This window comes from Salmo salar, unplaced genomic scaffold, assembly GCF_905237065.1.
Source record: "Salmo salar unplaced genomic scaffold, Ssal_v3.1, whole genome shotgun sequence".
Lineage (NCBI taxonomy): Eukaryota > Metazoa > Chordata > Actinopteri > Salmoniformes > Salmonidae > Salmo > Salmo salar.
This window is the reverse complement of record NW_025549669.1, coordinates 1-14,607: the sequence shown is the minus strand read 5'-3', so window position 1 is coordinate 14,607 and position 14,607 is coordinate 1. Positions and strand designations below refer to the sequence as shown.

The 14,607-nt window shown below is 38.7% G+C and overlaps 36 non-coding genes across 36 annotated transcripts; all 36 read right to left on the bottom strand.

The window, feature by feature from the left end:
• Position 1: 1 nt before the first annotated feature.
• trnav-aac (transfer RNA valine (anticodon AAC)) lies at positions 2-74 on the bottom strand. The gene has a single exon. It is a non-coding gene; the product is annotated as a tRNA-Val (tRNA).
• A 142-nt stretch (positions 75-216) lies between these two features.
• Positions 217-289, bottom strand: trnav-uac (transfer RNA valine (anticodon UAC)). Its single transcript has one exon. It is a non-coding gene; the product is annotated as a tRNA-Val (tRNA).
• A 141-nt stretch (positions 290-430) lies between these two features.
• trnav-aac (transfer RNA valine (anticodon AAC)) lies at positions 431-503 on the bottom strand. The gene has a single exon. It is a non-coding gene; the product is annotated as a tRNA-Val (tRNA).
• A 355-nt stretch (positions 504-858) lies between these two features.
• Positions 859-931, bottom strand: trnav-aac (transfer RNA valine (anticodon AAC)). The gene has a single exon. It is a non-coding gene; the product is annotated as a tRNA-Val (tRNA).
• A 350-nt stretch (positions 932-1,281) lies between these two features.
• On the bottom strand, positions 1,282-1,354 carry trnav-uac (transfer RNA valine (anticodon UAC)). The gene has a single exon. It is a non-coding gene; the product is annotated as a tRNA-Val (tRNA).
• A 141-nt stretch (positions 1,355-1,495) lies between these two features.
• Positions 1,496-1,568, bottom strand: trnav-aac (transfer RNA valine (anticodon AAC)). Its single transcript has one exon. It is a non-coding gene; the product is annotated as a tRNA-Val (tRNA).
• A 351-nt stretch (positions 1,569-1,919) lies between these two features.
• Positions 1,920-1,992, bottom strand: trnav-cac (transfer RNA valine (anticodon CAC)). The gene has a single exon. It is a non-coding gene; the product is annotated as a tRNA-Val (tRNA).
• Positions 1,993-2,134: 142 nt separating this feature from the next.
• trnav-aac (transfer RNA valine (anticodon AAC)) lies at positions 2,135-2,207 on the bottom strand. Its single transcript has one exon. It is a non-coding gene; the product is annotated as a tRNA-Val (tRNA).
• A 355-nt stretch (positions 2,208-2,562) lies between these two features.
• Positions 2,563-2,635, bottom strand: trnav-uac (transfer RNA valine (anticodon UAC)). Its single transcript has one exon. It is a non-coding gene; the product is annotated as a tRNA-Val (tRNA).
• Positions 2,636-2,776: 141 nt separating this feature from the next.
• Positions 2,777-2,849, bottom strand: trnav-aac (transfer RNA valine (anticodon AAC)). The gene has a single exon. It is a non-coding gene; the product is annotated as a tRNA-Val (tRNA).
• Positions 2,850-3,409: 560 nt separating this feature from the next.
• On the bottom strand, positions 3,410-3,482 carry trnav-aac (transfer RNA valine (anticodon AAC)). The gene has a single exon. It is a non-coding gene; the product is annotated as a tRNA-Val (tRNA).
• Positions 3,483-3,837: 355 nt separating this feature from the next.
• Positions 3,838-3,910, bottom strand: trnav-aac (transfer RNA valine (anticodon AAC)). Its single transcript has one exon. It is a non-coding gene; the product is annotated as a tRNA-Val (tRNA).
• Positions 3,911-4,053: 143 nt separating this feature from the next.
• Positions 4,054-4,126, bottom strand: trnav-uac (transfer RNA valine (anticodon UAC)). The gene has a single exon. It is a non-coding gene; the product is annotated as a tRNA-Val (tRNA).
• A 141-nt stretch (positions 4,127-4,267) lies between these two features.
• Positions 4,268-4,340, bottom strand: trnav-aac (transfer RNA valine (anticodon AAC)). Its single transcript has one exon. It is a non-coding gene; the product is annotated as a tRNA-Val (tRNA).
• A 355-nt stretch (positions 4,341-4,695) lies between these two features.
• Positions 4,696-4,768, bottom strand: trnav-aac (transfer RNA valine (anticodon AAC)). Its single transcript has one exon. It is a non-coding gene; the product is annotated as a tRNA-Val (tRNA).
• Positions 4,769-5,123: 355 nt separating this feature from the next.
• trnav-uac (transfer RNA valine (anticodon UAC)) lies at positions 5,124-5,196 on the bottom strand. Its single transcript has one exon. It is a non-coding gene; the product is annotated as a tRNA-Val (tRNA).
• Positions 5,197-5,337: 141 nt separating this feature from the next.
• On the bottom strand, positions 5,338-5,410 carry trnav-aac (transfer RNA valine (anticodon AAC)). The gene has a single exon. It is a non-coding gene; the product is annotated as a tRNA-Val (tRNA).
• A 347-nt stretch (positions 5,411-5,757) lies between these two features.
• On the bottom strand, positions 5,758-5,830 carry trnav-cac (transfer RNA valine (anticodon CAC)). The gene has a single exon. It is a non-coding gene; the product is annotated as a tRNA-Val (tRNA).
• Positions 5,831-5,971: 141 nt separating this feature from the next.
• Positions 5,972-6,044, bottom strand: trnav-aac (transfer RNA valine (anticodon AAC)). Its single transcript has one exon. It is a non-coding gene; the product is annotated as a tRNA-Val (tRNA).
• A 346-nt stretch (positions 6,045-6,390) lies between these two features.
• trnav-cac (transfer RNA valine (anticodon CAC)) lies at positions 6,391-6,463 on the bottom strand. The gene has a single exon. It is a non-coding gene; the product is annotated as a tRNA-Val (tRNA).
• Positions 6,464-6,809: 346 nt separating this feature from the next.
• Positions 6,810-6,882, bottom strand: trnav-aac (transfer RNA valine (anticodon AAC)). The gene has a single exon. It is a non-coding gene; the product is annotated as a tRNA-Val (tRNA).
• Positions 6,883-7,023: 141 nt separating this feature from the next.
• trnav-uac (transfer RNA valine (anticodon UAC)) lies at positions 7,024-7,096 on the bottom strand. The gene has a single exon. It is a non-coding gene; the product is annotated as a tRNA-Val (tRNA).
• Positions 7,097-7,238: 142 nt separating this feature from the next.
• trnav-aac (transfer RNA valine (anticodon AAC)) lies at positions 7,239-7,311 on the bottom strand. The gene has a single exon. It is a non-coding gene; the product is annotated as a tRNA-Val (tRNA).
• A 350-nt stretch (positions 7,312-7,661) lies between these two features.
• On the bottom strand, positions 7,662-7,734 carry trnav-cac (transfer RNA valine (anticodon CAC)). The gene has a single exon. It is a non-coding gene; the product is annotated as a tRNA-Val (tRNA).
• A 141-nt stretch (positions 7,735-7,875) lies between these two features.
• trnav-uac (transfer RNA valine (anticodon UAC)) lies at positions 7,876-7,948 on the bottom strand. Its single transcript has one exon. It is a non-coding gene; the product is annotated as a tRNA-Val (tRNA).
• Positions 7,949-8,087: 139 nt separating this feature from the next.
• Positions 8,088-8,160, bottom strand: trnav-cac (transfer RNA valine (anticodon CAC)). The gene has a single exon. It is a non-coding gene; the product is annotated as a tRNA-Val (tRNA).
• A 135-nt stretch (positions 8,161-8,295) lies between these two features.
• On the bottom strand, positions 8,296-8,368 carry trnav-cac (transfer RNA valine (anticodon CAC)). The gene has a single exon. It is a non-coding gene; the product is annotated as a tRNA-Val (tRNA).
• Positions 8,369-8,509: 141 nt separating this feature from the next.
• trnav-aac (transfer RNA valine (anticodon AAC)) lies at positions 8,510-8,582 on the bottom strand. Its single transcript has one exon. It is a non-coding gene; the product is annotated as a tRNA-Val (tRNA).
• A 141-nt stretch (positions 8,583-8,723) lies between these two features.
• trnav-uac (transfer RNA valine (anticodon UAC)) lies at positions 8,724-8,796 on the bottom strand. Its single transcript has one exon. It is a non-coding gene; the product is annotated as a tRNA-Val (tRNA).
• A 141-nt stretch (positions 8,797-8,937) lies between these two features.
• On the bottom strand, positions 8,938-9,010 carry trnav-aac (transfer RNA valine (anticodon AAC)). Its single transcript has one exon. It is a non-coding gene; the product is annotated as a tRNA-Val (tRNA).
• A 141-nt stretch (positions 9,011-9,151) lies between these two features.
• On the bottom strand, positions 9,152-9,224 carry trnav-uac (transfer RNA valine (anticodon UAC)). Its single transcript has one exon. It is a non-coding gene; the product is annotated as a tRNA-Val (tRNA).
• A 141-nt stretch (positions 9,225-9,365) lies between these two features.
• On the bottom strand, positions 9,366-9,438 carry trnav-aac (transfer RNA valine (anticodon AAC)). Its single transcript has one exon. It is a non-coding gene; the product is annotated as a tRNA-Val (tRNA).
• Positions 9,439-9,579: 141 nt separating this feature from the next.
• Positions 9,580-9,652, bottom strand: trnav-uac (transfer RNA valine (anticodon UAC)). Its single transcript has one exon. It is a non-coding gene; the product is annotated as a tRNA-Val (tRNA).
• Positions 9,653-13,702: 4,050 nt separating this feature from the next.
• trnav-cac (transfer RNA valine (anticodon CAC)) lies at positions 13,703-13,775 on the bottom strand. The gene has a single exon. It is a non-coding gene; the product is annotated as a tRNA-Val (tRNA).
• Positions 13,776-13,916: 141 nt separating this feature from the next.
• Positions 13,917-13,989, bottom strand: trnav-uac (transfer RNA valine (anticodon UAC)). Its single transcript has one exon. It is a non-coding gene; the product is annotated as a tRNA-Val (tRNA).
• Positions 13,990-14,336: 347 nt separating this feature from the next.
• On the bottom strand, positions 14,337-14,409 carry trnav-cac (transfer RNA valine (anticodon CAC)). Its single transcript has one exon. It is a non-coding gene; the product is annotated as a tRNA-Val (tRNA).
• Positions 14,410-14,607: the final 198 nt, after the last annotated feature.

The following is a 14,607-nucleotide window of genomic DNA, read 5'->3' as shown; positions in this document are numbered from 1 at the left end:
CTGTTTCCGCCCGGTTTCGAACCGAGGACCTTTCGCGTGTTAAGCGAACGTGATAACCGCTACACTACAGAAACTGCTTCTCACATTTATCTGCAAGGAGTAAACCGAATTTTACAGATATTCATGGCACGTGTTCAAATTTCCAAATTTAGGCATTTATGAAAATAACTATTCTCTTTTAAAAGTACTGTACCTACTGCACGTGTCAAAGAGCACTGTTTCCGCCCGGTTTCGAACCGAGGACCTTTCGCGTGTAAAGCGAACGCGATAACCACTACACTACAGAAACTGCTGCTTGATTTTCCTGCAAGAAGTAAACCGAATTTTACAGATATTCATGGCACGTATTCGAATTTCCAAAATACAGAATTCATGAAAATAACAATTCTTTGTTGAAAGTACAGTACCTACTGCACGTGTCAAAGAGCTCTGTTTCCGCCCGGGTTCGAACCGAGGACCTTTCGCGTGTTCAGCGAACGTGATAACCACAACACTACAGAAACTTCTTCAAAGATTATCTGCAAGGAGTAAATCGAATTTTACAGATATTCATGGCACGTGTTCAAATTTCCAAAATTAGGCATTTATGAAAATAACTATTCTCTGTTAATAGTACAGTACCTACTGCACATATCAAAGAGCAGTGTTTCCTCCTGGTTTCAAACTGAGGACCTTTCACGTGTAAAGCGAACGTGATAACCACTACACTACAGAAACTGCTGCTACATTTAGCTGCGGGGACTAAACCGAATTTTACAGATATTCATGGCACGTATTCGAATTTCCAAAATACAGAATTCATGAAAATAACAATTCTTTGTTGAAAGTACAGTACCTACTGCACGTGTCAAAGAGCTCTGTTTCCGCCCGGTTTCGAACCGAGGACCTTTCGCGTGTTAAGCGAACGTGATAACCGCTACACTACAGAAACTGCTTCAACAAATACCTGCAAGGAGTAAACAGAATTTTACAGATATTCATGGCACGTTTTCAAATTTCCAAAATTAGGCATTTATGAAAATAACTATTTTCTGTTAATAGTACAGTACCTACTGCACATGTCAAAGAGCACTGTTTCCTCCCGGTTTCAAACTGAGGACCTTTCACGTGTTAAGCTAACGTGATAACCACTACACTACAGAAACTGCTGCTTGATTTTTCTGCAAGGAGTAAACCGAATTTTAAAAATATTCATGGCACGTATTCGAATTTCCAAAATACAGATTTCATGAAAAACTTCTCTGTTAAAGTACAGTACCTACTGCACGTGTCAAAGAGCGCTGTTTCCGCCCGGTTTCGAACCGAGGACCTTTCGCGTGTAAAGCGAACGCGATAACCACTACACTACAGAAACTGCTGCTTGATTTTCCTGCAAGAAGTAAACCGAATTTTACAGATATTCATGGCACGTGTTCAAATTTCCAAAATACAGAATTTATGAAAATAACAATTCTTTGTTGAAAGTACAGTACCTACTGCACGTGTCAAAGAGCTCTGTTTCCGCCCGGTTTCGAACCGAGGACCCTTCGCGTGTTAAGCGAACATGATAACCACTACACTACAGAAACTTCTTCAACAATTATCTGCAAGGAGTAAACCGAATTTTACAGATATTCATGGCACGTGTTCAAATTTCCAAAATTAGGCATTTATGAAAATAACTATTCTCTGTTAATAGTACAGTACCTACTGCACATGTCAAAGAGCAGTGTTTCCTCCCGGTTTCAAACTGAGGACCTTTCACGTGTAAAGCTAACGTGATAACCACTACACTACAGAAACTGCTGCTTGATTTTTCTGCAAGGAGTAAACCGAATTTTAAAAATATTCATGGCACGTATTCGAATTTCCAAAATAAAGAATTCATGAAAATAATTCTCTGTTACACTATAGTACCTACTGCACGTGTCAAAGAGCGCTGTTTCCGCCCGGTTTCGAACCGAGGACTTTTCGCGTGTGAAGCGAACGTGATAACCACTACACCACAGAAACTGCTGCTCACAATTAGCTGCGAGGAGTAAACCGAATTTTACAGATATTCATGGCACGTATTCGAATTTCCAAAATACAGAATTCATGAAAATAACAATTCTTTGTTGAAAGTACAGTACCTACTGCACGTGTCAAAGAGCTCTGTTTCCGCCCGGTTTCGAACCGAGGACCTTTCGCGTGTTAAGCGAACGTGATAACCACTACACTACAGAAACTGCCTCAACAATTATCTGCAAGGAGTAAACCGAATTTTACAGATATTCATGGCACGTGCTGAAATTTCCAATTTTAGGCATTTATGAAAATAACTATTCTCTTTTAAAAGTACTGTACCTACTGCACATGTCTAAGAGCACTGTTTCCTCCCGGTTTCAAACTGAGGACCTTTCACGTGTAAAGCGAACGTGATAACCACTAAACTACAGAAACTGCTGCTACATTTAGCTGCGAGGAGTAAACCGAATTTTACAGATATTCAGGGCACGTATTCGAATTTCCAAAATACAGATTTCATGAAAATAACACTTCTTTGTTGAAAGTACAGTACCTACTGCACTTGTCAAAGAGCACTGTTTCCGCCCGGTTTCGAACCGAGGACCTTTCGCGTGTAAAGCGAACGCGATAACCACTACACTACAGAAACTGCTGCTACATTTTTCTGCAAGAAGTAAACCGAATTTTACAGATATTCATGGCACGTGTTCAAATTTCCAAAATACAGAATTTATGAAAATAACAATTCTTTGTTGAAAGTACAGTACCTACTGCACGTGTCAAAGAGCTCTGTTTCCGCCCGGTTTCGAACCGAGGACCCTTCGCGTGTTAAGCGAACATGATAACCACTACACTACAGAAACTTCTTCAACAATTATCTGCAAGGAGTAAACCGAATTTTACAGATATTCATGGCACGTGTTCAAATTTCCAAAATTAGGCATTTATGAAAATAACTATTCTCTGTTAATAGTACAGTACCTACTGCACATGTCAAAGAGCAGTGTTTCCTCCCGGTTTCAAACTGAGGACCTTTCACGTGTAAAGCTAACGTGATAACCACTACACTACAGAAACTGCTGCTTGATTTTTCTGCAAGGAGTAAACCGAATTTTAAAAATATTCATGGCACGTATTCGAATTTCCAAAATAAGAGAATAATGAAATTCTCTGTTACCACTATGGTACTTCAGAATGTGTCGATGTGCGTTGTTTCCGCCTGGTTTCGAACCAGGGACCTTTCGCGTGTGAACAAACGTGATAACCACTACACTACAGAAACTGCTGCTACATTTAGCTGCGAGGAGTAAACCGAATTTTACAGATATTCATGGCACATATTCGAATTTCCAAAATACAGAATTCATGAAAATAACAATTCTTTTTTGAAAGTACAGTACCTTCTGCACGTGTCAAAGAGCTCTGTTTCCGCCCGGTTTCGAACCGAGGACCTTTCGCGTGTTAAGCGAACGTGATAACCACTACACTACAGAAACTGCTTCAACAATTATCTGCAAGGAGTAAACCGAATTTAACAGATATTCATGGCACGTGTTCAAATTTCCAAAATTAGGCATTTATGAAAATAACTATTCTCTGTTAATAGTACAGTACCTACTGCACATGTCAAAGAGCACTGTTTCCTCCCGGTTTCAAACTGAGGACCTTTCACGTGTAAAGCGAACGTGATAACCACTACACTACAGAAACTGCTGCTACATTTTGCTGCAAGGAGTAAACCGAATTTTACAGATATTCATGGCACGTATTCGAATTTCCAAAATACAGAATTCATGAAAATAACAATTCTTTGTTGAAAGTACAGTACCTACTGCACTTGTCAAAGAGCTCTGTTTCCGCCCGGTTTCGAACCGAGGACCTTTCGCGTGTTAAGCGAACGTGATAACCACTACACTACAGAAACTGCTTCTCAACAATTATCTGCAAGGAGTAAACCGAATTTTACAGATATTCATGGCACGTGTTCGAATTTCCAAATTTAGGCATTTATGAAAATAACTATTCTCTGTTAAAAGTACGGTACCTACTGCACGTGTCAAAGAGCACTGTTTCCGCCCGGTTTCGAACCGAGGACCTTTCGCGTGTAAAGCGAACGCGATAACCACTACACTACAGAAACTGCTGCTTGATTTTCCTGCAAGAAGTAAACCGAATTTTACAGATATTCATGGCACGTGTTCAAATTTCCAAAATACAGAATTTATGAAAATAACAATTCTTTGTTGAAAGTACAGTACCTACTGCACGTGTCAAAGAGCTCTGTTTCCGCCCGGTTTCGAACCGAGGACCTTTCGCGTGTTAAGCGAACGTGATAACCACTACACTACAGAAACTTCTTCAACAATTATCTGCAAGGAGTAAACCGAATTTTACAGATATTCATGGCACGTGTTCAAATTTCCAAAATTAGGCATTTATGAAAATAACTATTCTCTGTTAATAGTACAGTACCTACTGCACATGTCAAAGAGCACTGTTTCCTCCCGGTTTCAAACTGAGGACCTTTCACGTGTAAAGCGAACGTGATAACCACTACACTACAGAAACTGCTGCTACATTTAGCTGCAAGGAGTAAACCGAATTTTACAGATATTCATGGCACGTATTCGAATTTCCAAAATACAGAATTCATGAAAATAACAATTCTTTGTTGAAAGTACAGTACCTACTGCACGTGTCAAAGAGCTCTGTTTCCGCCCGGTTTCGAACCGAGGACCTTTCGCGTGTTAAGCGAACGTGATAACCACTACACTACAGAAACTGCTGCTACAATTATCTGCAAGGAGTAAACCGAATTTTACAGATATTCATGGCACGTTTTCAAATTTCCAAAATTAGGCATTTATGAAAATAACTATTCTCTGTTAATAGTACAGTACCTACTGCACATGTCAAAGAGCACTGTTTCCTCCCGGTTTCGAACCGAGGACCTTTCGCGTGTAAAGCTAACGTGATAACCACTACACTACAGAAACTGCTGCTTGATTTTTCTGCAAGGAGTAAACCGAATTTTAAAAATATTCATGGCACGTATTCGAATTTCCAAAATACAGATTTCATGAAAATAACACTTCTTTGTTGACACTACAGTACCTACTGCACGTGTCAAAGAGTGCTGTTTCCGCCCGGTTTCGAACCGAGGACCTTTCGCGTGTAAAGCGAACGTGATAACCACTACACTACAGAAACTGCTGCTACATTTATCTGCAAGGAGTAAACCGAATTTTACAGATATTCATGGCACGTGTTCAAATTTCCAAAATACAGAATTTATGAAAATAACAATTCTTTGTTGAAAGTACAGTACCTACTGCACGTGTCAAAGAGCTCTGTTTCCGCCCGGTTTCGAACCGAGGACCTTTCGCGTGTTAAGCGAACGTGATAACCACTACACTACAGAAAATGCTTCGACAATTATCTGCAAGGAGTAAACCGAATTTTACAGATATTCATGGCACGTGTTCAAATTTCCAAAATTAGGCATTTATGAAAATAACTATTCTCTGTTAATAGTACAGTACCTACTGCACATGTCAAAGAGCACTGTTTCCTCCCGGTTTCAAACCGAGGACCTTTCACGTGTAAAGCGAACGTGATAACCACTACACTACAGAAACTGCTGCTTGATTTTTCTGCAAGGAGTAAACCGAATTTTAAAAATATTCATGGCACGTATTCGAATTTCCAAAATAAAGAATTCATGAAATTCTCTGTTACCACTATGGTACTTCAGAATGTGTCAATGTGTGTTGTTTCCGCCCGGTTTCGAACCAGGGACCTTTCGCGTGTGAAGCAAACGTGATAACCACTACACCACAGAAACTGCTGCTACATTTAGCTGCGAGGAGTAAACCGAATTTTACAGATATTCATGGCACGTATTCGAATTTCCAAAATACAGAATTCATGAAAATAACTATTCTTTTTTGAAAGTACAGTACCTTCTGCACGTGTCAAAGAGCTCTGTTTCCGCCCGGTTTCGAACCGAGGACCTTTCGCGTGTTAAGCAAACGTGATAACCACTACACTACAGAAACTTCTTCAACAATTATCTGCAAGGAGTAAACCGAATTTAACAGATATTCATGGCACGTGTTCAAATTTCCAAAATTAGGCATTTATGAAAATAACTATTCTCTGTTAATAGTACAGTACCTACTGCACATGTCAAAGAGCACTGTTTCCTCCCGGTTTCAAACTGAGGACCTTTCACGTGTAAAGCTAACGTGATAACCACTACACTACAGAAACTGCTGCTTCATTTTGCTGCAAGGAGTAAAGCGAATTTTACAGATATTCATGGCACGTATTCGAATTTCCAAAATAAAGAATTCATGAAATTTTCTGTTACCACTATGGTACTCAGAATGTGTCAATGAGCGTTGTTTCCGCTCGGTTTCGAACCAGGGACCTTTCGCGTGTGAAGCAAACGTGATAACCACTACACCACAGAAACTACTGCTACAATTAGCTGCAAGGAGTAAACCGAATTTTAAAAATATTCATGGCACGTATTCGAATTTCCAAAATAAGGGATAATGAAATTCTTTGTTAACACTATGGTACTTCTTGAATGTGTCGATGAGCGTTGTTTCCGCCTGGTTTCGAACCAGTGACCTTTCGCGTGTGAACAAACGTGATAACCACTACACTACAGAAAATGCTGCTACATTTACCTGCGAGGAGTAAACCGAATTGTACAGATATTCATGGCACGTATTCGAATTTCCAAAATACAGAATTCATGAAAATAACAATTCTTTGTTGAAAGTACAGTACCTACTGCACGTGTCAAAGAGCTCTGTTTCCGCCCGGTTTCGAACCGAGGACCATTCGCGTGTTAAGCGAACGCGATAACCGCTACACTACAGAAACTGCTTCAACAATTATCTGCAAGGAGTAAACCGAATTTTACAGATATTCATGGCACGTGTTCAAATTTCCAAAATTAGGCATTTATGAAAATAACTATTCTCTGTTAATAGTACAGTACCTACTGCACGTGTCAAAGAGCACTGTTTCCTCCCGGTTTCGAACCGAGGACCTTTCGCGTGTAAAGCGAACGTGATAACCACTACACTACAGAAACTGCTGCTACGATTTTCCTGCAAGGAGTAAACCGAATTTTACAGATATTCATGGCACGTATTCGAATTTCCAAAATACAGAATTCATGAAAATAACAATTCTTTGTTGAAAGTACAGTACCTACTGCACGTGTCAAAGAGCACTGTTTCCGCCCGGTTTCGAACCGAGGGCCTTTCGCGTGTTAAGCGAACGTGATAACCACTACACTACAGAAACTGCTTCAACAATTATCTGCAAGGAGTAAACCGAATTTTACAGATATTCATGGCACGTGTTCAAATTTCCAAAATTAGGCATTTATGAAAATAACTATTCTCTGTTAAAAGTACAGTACCTACTGCACGTGTCAAAGAGCACTGTTTCCTCCCGGTTTCGAACCGAGGACCTTTCGCGTGTAAAGCTAACGTGATAACCACTACACTACAGAAACTGCTGCTTGATTTTTCTGCAAGGAGTAAACCGAATTTTAAAAATATTCATGGCACGTATTCGAATTTCCAAAATAAGAGAATTCATGAAATTAACTCTGTTACCACTATAGTACTTCAGAACGTGTCAAAGAGCTCTGTTTCCGCCCGGTTTCGAACCGGGGACCTTTCGCGTGTGAAGCAAACGTGATAACCACTACACTACAGAAACTGCTTCTACAATTAGCTGCGAGGAGTAAACCGAATTTTACAGATATTCATGGCACGTGTTCAAATTTCCAAAATACAGAATTCATGAAAATAACTATTCTCTGTTAATAGTACAGTACCTACTGCACGTGTCAAAGAGCACTGTTTCCGCCCGGTTTCGAACCGAGGACCTTTCGCGTGTAAAGCGAACGTGATAACCACTACACTACAGAAACTGCTGCTACATTTATCTGCAAGGAGTAAACCGAATTTTAAAGATATTCATGGCACGTGTTCGAATTTCCAAAATTAAGAATTCATGAAAATAACTTCTCTGTTGACACTACGGTACCTACAGCATGTGTCAAAGAGCGCTGTTTCCGCCCGGTTTCGAACCGGGGACCTTTCGCGTGTGAAGCGAACGTGATAACCACTACACCACAGAAACTACTGCTACAATTAGCTGCAAGGAGTAAACCGAATTTTAAAAATATTCATGGCACGTATTCGAATTTCCAAAATAAGAGAATTAATGAAATTCTCTGTTAACACTATGGTACTTCTTGAATGTGTCGATGAGCGTTGTTTCCGCCTGGTTTCGAACCAGGGACCTTTCGCGTGTGAAGCAAACGTGATAACCACTACACTACAGAAACTGCTGCTACATTTACCTGCGAGGAGTAAACCGAATTTTACAGATATTCATGGCACGTATTCGAATTTCCAAAATACAGAATTCATGAAAATAACAATTCTTTGTTGAAAGTACAGTACCTACTGCACGTGTCAAAGAGCTCTGTTTCCGCCCGGTTTCGAACCGAGGACCTTTCGCGTGTTAAGCGAACGTGATAACCGCTACACTACAGAAACTGCTTCAACAATTATCTGCAAGGAGTAAACCGAATTTTACAGATATTCATGGCACGTGTTCAAATTTCCAAAATTAGGCATTTATGAAAATAACTATTCTCTGTTAATAGTACAGTACCTACTGCACGTGTCAAAGAGCACTGTTTCCGCCCGGTTTCGAACCGAGGACCTTTCGCGTGTAAAGCGAACGTGATAACCACTACACTACAGAAACTGCTGCTTGATTTTCCTGCAAGAAGTAAACCGAATTTTACAGATATTCAGGGCACGTATTCGAATTTCCAAAATACAGAATTTATGAAAATAACAATTCTTTGTTGAAAGTACAGTACCTACTGCACGTGTCAAAGAGCTCTGTTTCCGCCCGGGTTCGAACCGAGGGCCTTTCGCGTGTTCAGCGAACGTGATAACCACAACACTACAGAAACTTCTTCAAAGATTATCTGCAAGGAGTAAATCGAATTTTACAGATATTCATGGCACGTGTTCAAATTTCCAAAATTAGGCATTTATGAAAATAACTATTCTCTGTTAATAGTACAGTACCTACTGCACATGTCAAAGAGCAGTGTTTCCTCCCGGTTTCGAACCGAGGACCTTTCACGTGTAAAGCGAACGTGATAACCACTACACTACAGAAACGGCTGCTACATTTAGCTGCGGGGACTAAACCGAATTTTACAGATATTCATGGCACGTATTCGAATTTCCAAAATACAGAATTCATGAAAATAACAATTCTTTGTTGAAAGTACAGTACCTACTGCACGTGTCAAAGAGCTCTGTTTCCGCCCGGTTTCGAACCGAGGACCTTTCGCGTGTTAAGCGAACGTGATAACCGCTACACTACAGAAACTGCTTCAACAATTACCTGCAAGGAGTAAACCGAATTTTACAGATATTCATGGCACGTGTTCAAATTTCCAAAATTAGGCATTTATGAAAATAACTATTCTCTGTTAATAGTACAGTACCTACTGCACATGTCAAAGAGCACTGTTTCCGCCCGGTTTCAAACCGAGGACCTTTCGCGTGTAAAGCTAACGTGATAACCACTACACTACAGAAACTGCTGCTTGATTTTCCTGCAAGGAGTAAACCGAATTTTAAAAATATTCATGGCACGTATTCGAATTTCCAAAATAAAGAATTCATGAAATGTTCTGTTGCCACTATGGTACTACAGAATGTGTCAATGAGCGTTGTTTCCGCCCGGTTTCGAACCAGGGACCTTTCGCGTGTGAAGCAAACGTGATTTTTTTTTTTTTTTTTTTTTATTATCAAAAATGTTTGTTTACAATATTTACAGTACAATCTACTGTTTACAGTACAATCCACAGAGAACAATACAGAAGACACTAGACTAACAGAGGCAGGTGAACAATTCACCCCCTATCAAATTATCAACAAAGAAAATATCAAAACAGTGCTTTCAAAAATTATAAGTGATACCTCCACTCTCCTCTCGTGAAATTAACCCACTCCCTTCAACAAAAGACTCATCAAAATGTTCCATCCCATAATTAAACAACATATCTATGTGTTTACTGAACAGTGCTATAAAGATACTCCACACCTGAACCCTCTTTCTGTCAAAAGAAACATAATTCCTCCTACAAAAAATAGCATACCTCACAAAACTCAAAACCATATTCAACAAACACACATTAGCACCCTCACATTTACCAGACACTCCAAATAACAAAAGTTCCTCCCACGCATACTTTTTCACGAAATCTCCCCCCAGTTTCTACATAACATTTCCTTAACTTTACAAAAAAATATTTTAAATCCTCACATTCTATAAACAAATGCATAAGAGTTTCCGGGGAAACGTCCACATACGTCGCATTCCCTTTCTATCTCACAATTAATTTTCTTTAGCACCACCTTTGTAAATATTCTATTATGTCTTAGTTTGAAATCATTATTTTCACACTCCTTACTATTATATTTTACATTTAAATTTCCCCATATCTTTTTTCATCCAATTCCGGAAAAACTACTTTCCAAAATTTCTCAGCAGCCGGCCTTCTACACACTTTTCCTACCATTATTCTATACAATCTTTTCACTGGTATACTAGATAAATGTACTTTCTTCTTACTGCTACCAATGAACAAATTAGGAAATACAAATAAATCTTCTCTTTCAACTTCACTATTTATTAAATCAACCCATGCTCTTGGTATACTATTCTTTATCTTGTCATACATATTATTCACTGTTCCCCTTCCCACCTCTTCATCCCATTCATTGATTATGTCAAAAATAGCTTCCCCAGGTAAAAACCCTGGAATTACCTCATATGTATAATCTTTTATTTGCCGTAGACCTGCACTCATAATACTTTTTATCATTTTTCTTTGTTCTTGATTTTCTCATTCAGATATAGGTTATTCATAATCAGGTCAATATGTCCACATTCATAATATACATAGGCAACAACTCTGCCCATCATTTAGCACCTCTTTATAATCGGTACCTCAGCCAAGCCCCATCAATAAACCATTATCCTCACAACCACCACTCTCCTCTAAGTAGACTCTAAAGAAGTGTTTCCAGCCATAATCTTCACTGTCATACAAATATTTCTTTACTGTTTTTATCCTAATAGCTTTTCTTTTGACATCTAAATCTACAAGTTTTAAACCTCCATCCACATAGTCAGCAATCAATGTTTTCTGAGATATTCTCACTCCTTTACCATCCCATATAAAATTTGACACCACATTATTCAATTCATTTAGGACCCACTCCGGCATGTCCAGGACTCCCAAAACATACACAAATTTGGATAATACCAAAGCATTTGCAACAATTACTTTCCCTTGTAACTTTAGTTTTCTATTTTTCCAGAAATTCAACGTTAGCTTGACTTTATTAAGGATCCCAGTCCAAGTTATATCTTTTGCCTCTTTCTCCTTTACACCAATGTTTACTCCCAGCACTTTAATAAAATCCTTTGCGCTCTTGAATGGAATCTCACACCCGTTTACATTGATATCCCCAACAAACATTATTTCAGTCTTCTCTATATTAACTTTAGCACCCGATGCCTTGCCATATATATCTATGATCCCCATAATGCTTCCAATACTTTCTATATCCTTCACAGTACAAGTAGTGTCATCAGCGTACTGATGTACAACACTGACACCACCACCTGGGATTCCAACACCCCTTACTTCTTTATTACTATTTATCAATGTAGCTAACGGTTCTGTAGAAACACTGTACAGCAGAGCTGACAAAGGACAGCCCTGCCTTACTGACCTCTCCACAGGGAAAGTATCTGTTAACACTCCGTTACATTTAACACAACTTTTAGCCCCACTATACAACAGGTTGATCCAAGATACAAACTTTGGCCCAAACCCAAACCTCTCCAAAGTCTGTAATAAAAAGCTGTGCTCCACTCTATCGAAAGCTTTGTTAAAGTCCAAACTTAAAACTATACCACCTTCATTTTTCATTTGATTAACAACATCCCTAATTGTACAAATTACATCTGCAATATCTCTTCCAGGTATGCCGTAGGCTTGTGTTGATTCAATAATACTCCCAATCACCTTTTTCATCCTATTCGCTAACACTTTAGTCAGTATCTTATAATCCGAATTTAGAAGGCTAATAGGCCTATAATTTTCTAACTTTAATCTACTGCCCCTATTTTTGAATAAGATCGTTAACATTCCAGTTGACATAGACTCAGGGATTTCCTTATTCTCTTCCATATAATGAAACACCCTCACTAAAATGGGTGCCAAAATATCTACAAAGACTTTATAGAACTCATTTGTTAAACCATCCAAACCCGGACTTTTATTACCTTGCGTGCTAACAATTGCTTCCTTGATTTCCATAATCGAAATCTCTTCATCACACATCATTCTATCTGCCTGCGATACTTTGGCACTAATTGTATCCAACACTTTTACAACACACACTTTATCTACATCATTCTTTTTGTAAAGATTTCTGTAAAAGGTTTCAACTGTCTCTAAGATCCCAACAAAATCGTTTACCTTTACACCTCTTTCATCTTCCAACTCTACAATGTAACTCTTAGTTTGTTTTCTTTTTTCCAGACCCCAAAAAAAGGATGTACATTTCTCTCCCTCCAAAGCGTACTGTGCCCTGCTCCTAACAATAGCACCCAAACATTTATTTTTTCATAACGACCCAGCTCTGCATGGATTTTCAAATAATTCACAACATCATAGTCTGGATCCGTATCAGCCTTTTCAAGTTCATGCAACATCCTATTCCTAAGCATTATTTCTTTCTGCTTATCTAAACGGTTATGATTTTTTGCGTACCTAATACTCCTATTTTTTACTTTTACTTTCACTTCCTCCCACCATAAACACACATTCTCTTTTAACAGTACATTAGACATTTCATCATTAATACATTCAACAATTTCATTTCTATATCCTTCCTCCTTTAACAGACTGGCATTTAAACACCAGACACCTCCCCCTCTCCTCTCCACACCAAAACCCATTTGAAATGACATTACTGCATGATCACTATATGCTGTAAAGGTATATGACACCTTCTTAACATTCTGCACCAATTCTTGTTTTGCTAGACATAAATCAATTCTGCTTTGTTTTAATTCCTTTAGAACCACCTGCCTTCTAGAGAATACTCTTCTGTTTGGATTTTCAGCCCTCCATATATCTACTAGATTCTCCTCATTCATAAGTTTCCATAATGCATTTCTAGAAGAGTCATATCTGAATTTAGCACAACTAGAGGCATCCATTCTACTACACCTCACATTAAAATCTCCTATCAGTATACAGTTTTCTGAGCACAGTGTTTTTAATTTGTGAAACATTTCTCTCCTTTCAGATTCAATGTTTGAAGCATAAACATTAATTAAACGAAAAACTACATTTTGAACTTCAAATTCAATTACAATAAGTCTGCCATCATTGTCAGCATATATTTCTTTTACATTTTGCACCACATCATTTTTTATCAAAATAGCCACACCACATGTTTTATCCCCTCCATGACTACAAAAAATTAAATCTGACCATTTACTCTTAATCTCCTGCATTTTGGAGTCTGTCCAATTGGTCTCTTGAAAACACAACAATGAGCGTTGTTTCCGCCTGGTTTCGAACCAAGGACCTTTCGCGTGTGAAGCGAACGTGATAACCACTACACTACAGAAACTGCTGTAACACTTACCTGCAAGGAGTAAAACGAATTTTACTGATATTCATGGCACGTGATCGAATTTCCAAAATTAGGAATTTATGAAAATAACTATTCTCTTTTAAAAGTACAGTACCTACTGCACGTGTCAAAGAGCACTGTTTCCGCCCAGTTTCGAACCGAGGACCTTTCGCGTGTAAAGCGAACGTGATAACCACTACATTACAGAAACTGCTGCTTGATTTTCCTGCAAGAAGTGAACCGAATTTTACAGATATTCATGGCACGTATTCGAATTTCCAAAATAAGGCATTTATGAAAATAACTATTCTCTGTTAATAGTATTGTACCTACTGCACATGTCAAAGAGCACTGTTTCCTCCCGGTTTCAAACTGAGGACCTTTCACGTGTAAAGCTAACGTGATAACCACTACACTACAGAAACTGCTGCTTGATTTTTCTGCAAGGAGTAAACCGAATTTTAAAAATATTCATGGCACGTATTCGAATTTCCAAAATAAAGAATTCATGAAATTTTCTGTTACCACTATGGTAGTGCAGAATGTGTCAATGAGCGTTGTTTCCGCCCGGTTTCGAACCAGGGACCTTTCGCGTGTGAAGCGAACGTGATAACCACTACACCACAGAAACTACTGCTACAATCAGCTGCAAGGAGTAAACCGAATTTAAAAAATATTCATGGCACGTATTCGAATTTCCAAAATAAGAGAATAATGAAATTCTTTGTTAACACTATGGTACTTCTTGAATGTGTCGATGAGCGTTGTTTCCGCCTGGTTTCGAACCAGGGACCTTTCGCGTGTGGACAAACGTGATAACCATTACACT